At 45.2% G+C, this 9,641-nt stretch overlaps 1 protein-coding gene across 1 annotated transcript in view; it reads right to left on the reverse strand.

Annotated features, from left to right (window-relative positions):
* The window catches only part of LOC116835616 (aldo-keto reductase family 1 member B1), a 645,245-nt gene that overhangs the window by 140,150 nt on the left and 495,454 nt on the right, over positions 1–9,641 (reverse strand). The gene's annotated exons all lie outside the window — the stretch shown is intronic.

A 9,641-nucleotide genomic window follows, 5' to 3' on the forward strand; every position in this document is an offset into this window, starting at 1 on the left:
TGGAAGCTCTCAGACTTGAAATATGTCTCAACTGCATTAACTAAGGTTTTAAAAATGATCAGATTTTTTTTTTAAATCAAAGTTTAACTTTAGTTAAACTGATGCCTTGTGCCAAAATCTATTTATACTGCCTGACAAAAAATACCTGTGGCATGCATAAAATAGGCTGAAGGATGACCTCCTTCCATGAATGCATGATGCAATGAATTTATATTATATTTATAGGAATAATTGTGAAACTAGTACTCGATTTTAACATTGTATTCAGGAACATACCTGATTTAAGATATGGGTGTTTCTGGGGATTAGCTGTTATCATCAATAAGACCATTAGTCTCATATTGCACAGATAAATTCTGCTCTTAGTTACGTTGATGTAAATCTGGAAATACTACACTGAAATCAGTGTAGCCCACGAAACCTTATGCTCAAATAAATTTGTTAGTCTCTAAGGTGCCACAAGTACCCTGTTCTTTTTACTGAAATCAGTGGAATTCCCAATTGCTTACACCAGATTAACTGAAAGAAGAATTTAGCAGTGGTGAGTAGAACCCTAGCTTTACTCAAATGAGTGGGAGCTTTGCCATTGACTTCAACAGGGACAAGGTTTCACCCTGTATGCATTATTTAGAGATTAGCTCAAATGGTAGAATCAGCATCTGGGTCAAGACTATTAAGCCACTGAAGGTCAGAATTGCAAGAACCTGGGGTTTTAGCCCCAGAGATGGGGGCTCACCACTGAAATTCAATTCCAGATTTGGGTTCAGATTCTAACATATACATGCAAATATCAATGGTGATTGGATGTGGGGTCTCACTGAATGTACTATTTTTTACTTAGTCTATTGCTTGGTAGAAGAGACGATGCAATGAAATTTATATTGTTGCCTACAAATATTAGAGCTGCAATCCTGCTGACAAATGCAGGGCTGGTTTGACAGTTTACTCACTGGCTTTTTGTTTTGTTTCAAATGAGATTGGCCTGATTTTAACCTCACGCTTAGACGAATTTTTAAAAAGTAGTTGTCACAAGGTGCTGCAGACACTGCTGGAACATCTCCTACTGGCTGCATGTAGGGATTAGCTCTGCCAGACCACTGCCCCTTCCTGTGGTTGCACTCCATCACTCTGACTTTGAGTTTCAGGACTCAACTGTTCCTGCTTTGTGGCTTGGCCCTCTGGCCAGGTCACTGTACTTTTCCCCTTCTGGAGTGTGTGCACATCTATGCCCTAGTCTACGTTATGAGTTTAGGTCGAATTTAGCAACATTAGATGGATTTAACTTTGCACCTATCCACACAATGAAGCCATTTTTGTTGACTTAAAGGGCTCTTAAAATTGATTTCTGTGCTTCTCCCCGACGAGGGGATAAGTGCTGAAATCAACCCTGCTGGGTCGAATTTGGGATAGTGTGGACGCAATTCGATGGTATTGGCCTCCAGGAGTTATCCCAGAGTGCTCCATTGTGACCGCTCTGGACAGCACTCTCAACTCAGATGCATTGGCCAGGTAGACCGGAAAAGCCCCGGGAACTTCTGAATTTCATTTCCTGTTTTGCCAGCGTGGCGAGCTGATCAGCACAGGTGACCATGGAGTCCCAGAATCACAAAAGAGCTCCAGCATGGACCAAACGAGAAGTACTGGATCTGATCATTGTATAGGGAGACGAATCCATGCTATCAGAACTCCGTTCTAAAAGACTAAATGATTAAGCACAGCCAGACACCAGGGCAGTTAGAAGAGTGCAGCTGGCCGCGCTGCACATCAGAGAAGCTTTGAAAACCAGTTTCATGACTGGCCAGGCTATGGTGTGAAAATTCTGTTTGTTTCTCCTTGATGAAAACCCGCCCCCTTGGTTCACTCTACTTCCCTGTAAGCCACCTGTCCTCCGCTCCCCCCTTTGATCTCTGCTTGCATTCTTTATTAATTCATCACACAAATGAGGGGATAACTGCCAAGGTAGCCCGGGAGGGGTGAGGGAGGAGGGAAGCACAGGGGTAGGGTAGTTGTAGGGGAACCCCCTAGAATGGCATGCAGCTCATCATTTCTGCGGGATATCTGGGGTTCTGAACTGGAATTGCCGTTTGCCTCTCTGGTTCTTTAGTAGGCTTGCCTGATATTCCAGGCAGGACTGAATCTCCATTAGTTGAAACTTAAAGAAGGGAATGACCTGGAGTCACTCCCATTTATGTCCAGGCGCCCCTAACCGACCTCACCGAGGCCGGCCAGGAGGAACCAGGAGACAGCAGCAGATGGTACAATACAGCTGCTAACCGTCTTTGCTAACTTGCAAACGCAAGGAGCTGCTGCTGTGTAGCACTGCAGTACTATGACTGCCAGCAGCACCCAGGAGACGTACGGTGACAGTGAGTTGAGTGGGCTCCATGCTTGCCGAGGTATGTCATCTGCTCAGGTAACCCAGGAAAAAAGGCGAGAAACGATTGTTTGTCATTGCTTTCACGGGGGAGAGGGCCTGACAACATGTACCCAGAACCACCTGCGACGTTTTTACCCCATCAGGCACGGGGAGCTCAACCCAGAATTCCAATGGGTGGCAGAGACTGCGGGAACTGTGGGATAGCTACCTACAGTGCAAAGCTCCGAAAGTCGACACTAGCCGTGGTACTGTGGACACAGTCCACTGACTTAATGGTCTTAATTGGGGACACACAATGGACTGTATCAAATAGATTTCTAAAAAATCAATTTATATTACATTGACCTAATTTCATAGTGTAGACATACCCTATGTCTCTCAGGACCCACTGTCCGAGGCAGCTATTCTCTCACTGTGCCTTAATGGTGCAGCTTCCCCAGGGGAACCCAGGTCTGCCCTCTACACTGGGTTCCAGCCCAGGGACCCTACAACTAGCAGTCAAGGTTGTCATAGTCCTATCCTTACTGCTGTATCCCTGGGCTGCTTCCTATCTTACCCTGCCAGTGACTGAGCCTGCCTCTCTCTCTGCAGCCCTCTTCTACTCTCAGCCAGTGGGCTTTATATAGGCCTCTATTCCTTTCCAGCTGTGCTTCCTCTTTAATTAACCTTCATTACTCCCTGGCTCCTCCTCCAGGTGAAGCCAAGGTGGCTAATTGGTCCACCTAGCCACTTTAAGCCCTTCAGGCCTCGTGTGGGCTGAGCACCCCATCCCAGTCTGGCATATTTTATTGCCTTCTGAATGGATTTATTGTATTGTTTTGTTTGAGGCATAAAGCAAGTCTGTTAAAGTTGTTGACACCACATTTGTTATCATTATTTTATTACACCAGCATGATCAGAGTCCCATTGTGCTAGGCACTCTGCAAATACAGACTGAAAGATGGTCCTTGTCCTGAAGATCATACCCTCTAACTAATGCAACACAGTGGGAAAGCCAGTGGTGTGTGGAGATCACTGCCTATCTTGCTGACCAGTATTGTCTGACTAGTAGCTGTGAGCCTATGCTGTCACAATTTGTGCAATTTGTAAAGTGTTGTGTGAGTGGTTTCAAAGAACTGTGGCAGCTGATCCTGTAATTTACCAGCTGTGCAGTCTCCCTCATACAGCCAATGACATTGTAGCATGCAAATAAGCTGTAGAGTGAGGGTGCAATTGTTTGCATTACCTCTGATATCACAATGGTGTAGGACTCATGGCCTGGCATAGGTAGATGCCTTGCTGCTGCATTGGTGTCATTTGTAAAGTCAAAATAGCTGAGAACTTAAAAATTGGACAGTAATAGACTGTAAGTCCCAGTGATGATTGAACCTGGTGATATTCTGAACAAAAAGAGCCTTCAGCCATGCTTGTAGTTGCTCCCATTATTTCATGCTGACTCAACAGATGTTCTATGCTTCAGAGTGACACACAGAGTGACAAACCTGGAATCTTATAATATAGATTGTTTCCTTATACTCCTCCCTATCTGTTGGTATCCATCCATCTGTTATCTCTTGTCATCTCTTGTCTTATATTTAGATTATAAGCCGCTCAAGGTAGGGACTGTCTTTTTGTTCTGTTTGTACAGTACCTGGCACAATGGGGTCTTGGTCCATGACCAGGGTTTCTAGGGGCTATGGTAATAAAATAGTTAATAATAATTAATAATTAATTTAATATGTGGATGTAACAAACAGTCAGAAGAAGAACTGAGGCAGATCCCTGTGCTATAACAATATACACCAGCTGAGGATCTGTGCCCACAGAAAGGAGGTGCATTTGCACAGGTCAGCTGTGTGCTCAGCTGGATGAGTGGGTTTGGAAGAAGATAGTGATGTTTTAGTCTAGTTTGGGAACAGCGTTCTGGAAGAAAATCATGAAGGTACTTGTGAGAAAAATGAACAAATGGGTGATTTAGGCTGGTATCACTAGCGGGGAAGAGAGGTGATGTAATAAGATACAAGAGTGCATAAATAGGGAGGTGCAAAGGTGGGCAGGGACTTAAAGGTAAGGGCAAGGAACTTGTATTGGATGTGGGAGAGAAGAGGAACCAGTGGAAGTGGATAAGGCCAGAATGATGGGGCAGGGAGATGATCTTAGCCACTAGTATTTTCAGTGGAGGTGAGGGAGGTGAAGGGGGTATCAGGAAGTCTGGATAATAGGTGATTATAGTAACAAGGAGGAGATAACAGTGGCTTAGTTGAGAGTTTTAGCAGTTTGGGCAGAGAGAAAAGGCTGAGTCTTAAAGATGTTGTTGAGGAAAAACTGCCAAATGTGGCACACTGCTTGGATGTGTAGTCCAGCAAGAGATGGAGTCAAAGGACCTGTTTACACAGTGAGTTAGGGCGCAGCAAGCAAGGGTGTGAATCTGCAGTGCACCAGCATTGAATGCAGCAATGTCATGTATGGACACTGCAACAGAGCAGTGACAGTTCCAGAGTGCATCTGGCTTACTACTGCTTGAAATCTTTCAATGCCAAGCCATATTCCAGGACTTTCAGTGCACTGCACCAGTGTCCACACAGGATGTTATTGCATGGAAAGTAACTGCAGATTCATACTCTGGCACGCAACATAGTACGGTGTTGTGTAGACAAGCCTGAAGAGAATGCCTTGGTCATGGGTCTGAGTGACAGGGAGGACTGGAGTGTTTAACAGTGTCTGAGGGAAATGTAGAGGGTTTGGGAGTGAAGACCAGGACTTGGTGGCAAAAAAATCCAAGAGATGTCAGAATGAGAAGGACCCAGAGGCAGGACTTGGGCAAAGAAAGCCCCTTTTAAATCGGAAACTCTGTAATGATGACTGTTCATGTGTTAAAAATAGTTTGGGTATCTAGGTACAGTGCGTTCCAAAAATAACTGAGAAAATATTAAGGGGGTAGAGCTTAGTCAGCAGAGAATGATGAATATTTTGACAAATGTGAACAATGTACCACTTAGTCTATTATTTTCCTCCTAATTTTATTTCCTTCTATTTCTACTCTGCTTCATTCTTCTCTTACTACTCTTATTTATAATATGATTGCATCAGTATCTGCATGAAACATGCTCTGATGAGAAAAGGACATTCCTAAATCATTTGTACCCTAGAAATTCCAAGTGAGAGAAGCTGTTATGTCCTGGAAAGGTTCCAGTTTGGAGACCTGGGGGCGGAACAGTCTAGCTGTTCTGAGAGATAATGGCCACCAACTGAGTGAAAGTGGGTGGAGCAAGGGTAAAGAATGGCAATACGGGCCAGATCCTTGTGCAGGTAAAACTCAAATTGAAGTAAATTGGTTATTTGTATTATGTTAATGAAATTATTTGTTAAAAAGCCTGGTAATATGCACTGATAACAGTTTTATATTTAATGCGTGAATAGGTCCTGAGTAATGGAATGAGTTAATGTCTATCTAGTTGAGATTATGATTGTATATGGCATATAATGGTTGTTTTCAATTGTTTATGTAGTCAGTGGTGGCAGTATATCCCATACAGAATATAAACACAACCTCTTGTATATATCCAGCCTCAGTGTATTTCTTCTTGCAAAGTGAACTGAGCAACTTGAAAGGTGCACTGCCATAGTAAAAATCAAAGTGCTAATATGTATGTGCACCACTGTCCTCTCTGAGATGGATTCAGAACTGCTTGGCTTTTGTCATAGGCCCTATCCTTCTCCATGGTTAATGGAGATTCAAGTGGGGTAGCTGAAGAGGTGTATGGAGAATGCACATCTTACTACCTCTTGTTGTGAGGAAATTAGTCAGAAAAGGAAGAACAGCAGGAAGCTTTATTATCCTTTATTTCCCGCTCTTGGAACCAGCCAGACAAGGGGCAGTACCCGGTACAGTGGCTTCACTGGAGTCATGCTGCCGTGGAACCAAGGGGGTAAGGGATTGCTGGAGGCCAGAGCTGGTGCTGAGGCACAAGGACTCCAGGCAGATGGCCCTCATCTCCCATGGATGTGTACAGATGCCCTGGCATTTGCCAGATTTGGGGATGGGGCCCCAATGTCTTTTCCAAGGAAAGGTTTGTATAAAACCATACTTGTGATGTGTAAATGTGGATGTGATCTCAGTGAGGATTCTAGTGGAGGTTTCCTCCCCCTGATTTCTGTCTTGTGGGTTTTTGCACAGGATGGGATGATTGGGATCCAGGAGTTGGATCTGTTTTCTTTCTATCACTTCTCTGCTCATACTCAGGGATATTCCCTTGACATGCATCCCTCGCTATCTTTAACTGGCAGTAGAACATGTATTAACGCTTTGATACAGCAGAGAGATCAGTGTGAGCAAACTTGGGTTCCCCATAGAGCACCACTGCCAGGCCCAAGGTCAGCCCATGTAGAACTGACTGAAATCTGGGCCTAGATATGTGCATAAATGGGTCTGCTCACCACGCCTACATTCTGTTGTTTTTATTTGGGAGGTGTAATGTGTTTTTTTTTTTAACATTCTTATTGCAGTTACGGGATGTAAATCACACTCATCAGTATCCAAGTGGAAGGAGGGAAGAGGCTGGTTTTGATTTGCATTCATTAGGTTGTTCCCTGGAAGGGTTGTGATTTCTTTTCTCCTTTCAGGTTGTTTGTTTGTTGCAAGGTAAGGTATGATTGTGCCATTTAGACATGACCCTGCATTAGGGGACTGGAAACATTCTCCCCAAGAGAGAGAGAATGCGTCCCAGAGCTCCCCAGTGTACAGTGGGAATGAACACACTGCAATACCCCTTTAGGAGGCGTAGGATGCTCCCCATCTCAAGGAGGCTGGCCAGCTCCACTGGCTGGCATGAAAGCAGAGGGTGGGGTTATGGCGCTATCTCTTTGGAATGCTGTGCTCCCCCAGGGAGTAGTTAGGGGATGATTCATGTGCTTCCCTAAGACTGCATTTCTACCCTGTCCTTAGGCAGACTACCTAAAATGGGGAGAGGCTCTTTACTCCCTTCCTCTTCTACCTCTCCCTCCCCCCTTCCCCCCCCGCCCCAGCTGCACAGACATATAAGGGCCAGTGGGGGATCTAGCCCTTAAAAATATCAAAAAATAACCCCATCTTTTCTTCTGAGCCCATATTAGTCCCCACACCCCCTTTATTTGGCTGGCCCCAGATCTCTTTCTGCAGCTTCTTGCCCTGCTTTGATCATTAGGAATCTGAACTTTCTCTTTTTCAGTTTCACACATTTTTATTTAGCCTGGGACAAATCCAGCATCACTTTTATCTCTCTTTTGCCTCTATGTCCTTAGTTTACAACAGGTGCAGCCAACCTACAGCTCTTGAGGCTTTAAAATGTGGCCATTCAAAGGCTTCTGTCTTAAGAAGAAAATGTGCATTTGTTTCCAAATGGAAAATGTGTCCTGCGGGTTTTAATGGGCAGTGTTTGAATCAGGCCTACTATTGCTATGGAGATGAGGAAGGAGGCACCATCTTCCTGACAGCCTCCCAGCGTCCCTGCTGTTCCTTCCTTGCTCCAGCTGCTCCATTTGTTTGTTTGTTTGATTCTGAATCAACAGTGCCTCATGGATACAAACGGGCTAAGATGGTGTAACTGGTAACATTCCAAACCACTGTTGCCAATTCTGGAGATTTTGGTCTCTGCTGGAGGCAGTTTCCCATGACAAGAAGCTCCAGCCCTCAAGCAAATGTGAGCTCTGCTTTGGGAAAACTCCCTCTATTCCGCTGCCTTCCCCAATTCCTAGCCTGAGCTTCCTGGGCAAGAACAGCCAACTAGAGATGCTGCAAGGAAGCCCTCAGAGCTTTCACTGTGTCCTTGTTCCCCATGGCAGGGGTGTGTGTGTGTGTGTTACCCAATACATGCAGAGAAGATCTCAGCAGCTCAGGCTAGTTGGCTCCATTTTCCCCATCTCCTGTGAAAAATGGGTAGATCTCCTCCCTCCCTCTCCAATCCATCCCTGCAACTCCAGCCTTGGGGTCGGTTGGGATAATCTCTGGAGCTGTAGGAGGGGCAGAGGTAGGGGCAGATGTGGGATGCACAATTAATTACTAGTCTGAGGAGTACAGAATGAATGACTTTGAATTTTGGGGTTTGCGGGGAAGCTAGAAGCTTGACATCATCAAACAGCATTTCATACAAACCCATGTTGATTTTAGCTGGGGCTTCTGAAGCAGGGGCCACGTGGGAGAGATTCAAAACTCTGACTGCCCCCCACACATTAGGAGTGGGCAGGGGGGGTTCAAAAACCAAAAGACAGACCAGAAAACACAATATCATTTTGGGGCCAATCTCATGCATTTGGGGGGGGGGGGGTCTGACTCATGGCTTTTGAACTCTTGGGATTGGCAATACTGCAGATTTAACTGGAAATTAACAAATTGGTGGGTGGGTGAGTAGAGGGGTAAACAACTCCAAAAGTCATATTAAGAGGCTAATAAGGCAAGACAAGTTTTGTATCGGGGCTATAGGATAATTAGTTAAAATATTCAGTGTGGCCTCCTTGTTCTTTTGAAATAATATTTTGGCTCTCAGGCCGAAACCACTGGTCTACGTAATGTCTGTAATTTATTGATGCTATGCCCTTCTTTGCCCTCTGCTTTTCTGCATCAGGTGCTTAGTTCTAGGAGGATATTTTTTGCTGCTGATCCTTCCTTTCTCTTTAGTAGGGGTGTCTCTGTGTGTTTTTAAACCCATGACTTGTCGCCAATATTTTACCAAGGATTCCCCACAAAAATCCCCCCTTTGCCTGTGATAACCCCCTTGTACTGGGGTGAGTATGCTTGCAGGGAGGAGGGGTAAGAAACTGGGAAATCTTACTTGGGCTTCCTCTGTAAACAAAAGGTCTTTCTCCTAAACAGGAAGGAGGCAACACAAAGAGAGAGGAAGTGATTTTGCACTTGGTTCTTGAAAAATATGGGGAGTGTACTGTGCTGAATTTGTGTACTTTCAAACGTTGCCGGTGGGTGTATAGACACCTTGGCAGGAGCTCTGGAGCTATCCTCATCTTGGAAAAAGTTTACCTGGTGCAATTTGGCATATTCCAAAAAGGAAAGAATCGCTTTTGTGCCAGCCCGAGGGACAGGATGTGGCAGGCAGCTGGTGTCCCACCGTCCAGAGAGAGGGGGTGGAATGGTTCCATCACAGAGCGGGCAACCCCCCCAACTCCCCACGTCACACGAGAGCAGAGTTTTCACAATGGGATCCCAGAGCTCCCGCCAGCAGCACGTCCCAGAAAACAAAACCCCGCTTGATCCCACAGCAGCCAGTAAACCAAATCCGATTGGCTTTCGATTACG

Source organism: Chelonoidis abingdonii, chromosome 1 (genome assembly GCF_003597395.2).
Source record: "Chelonoidis abingdonii isolate Lonesome George chromosome 1, CheloAbing_2.0, whole genome shotgun sequence".
NCBI lineage: Eukaryota > Metazoa > Chordata > Testudines > Testudinidae > Chelonoidis > Chelonoidis abingdonii.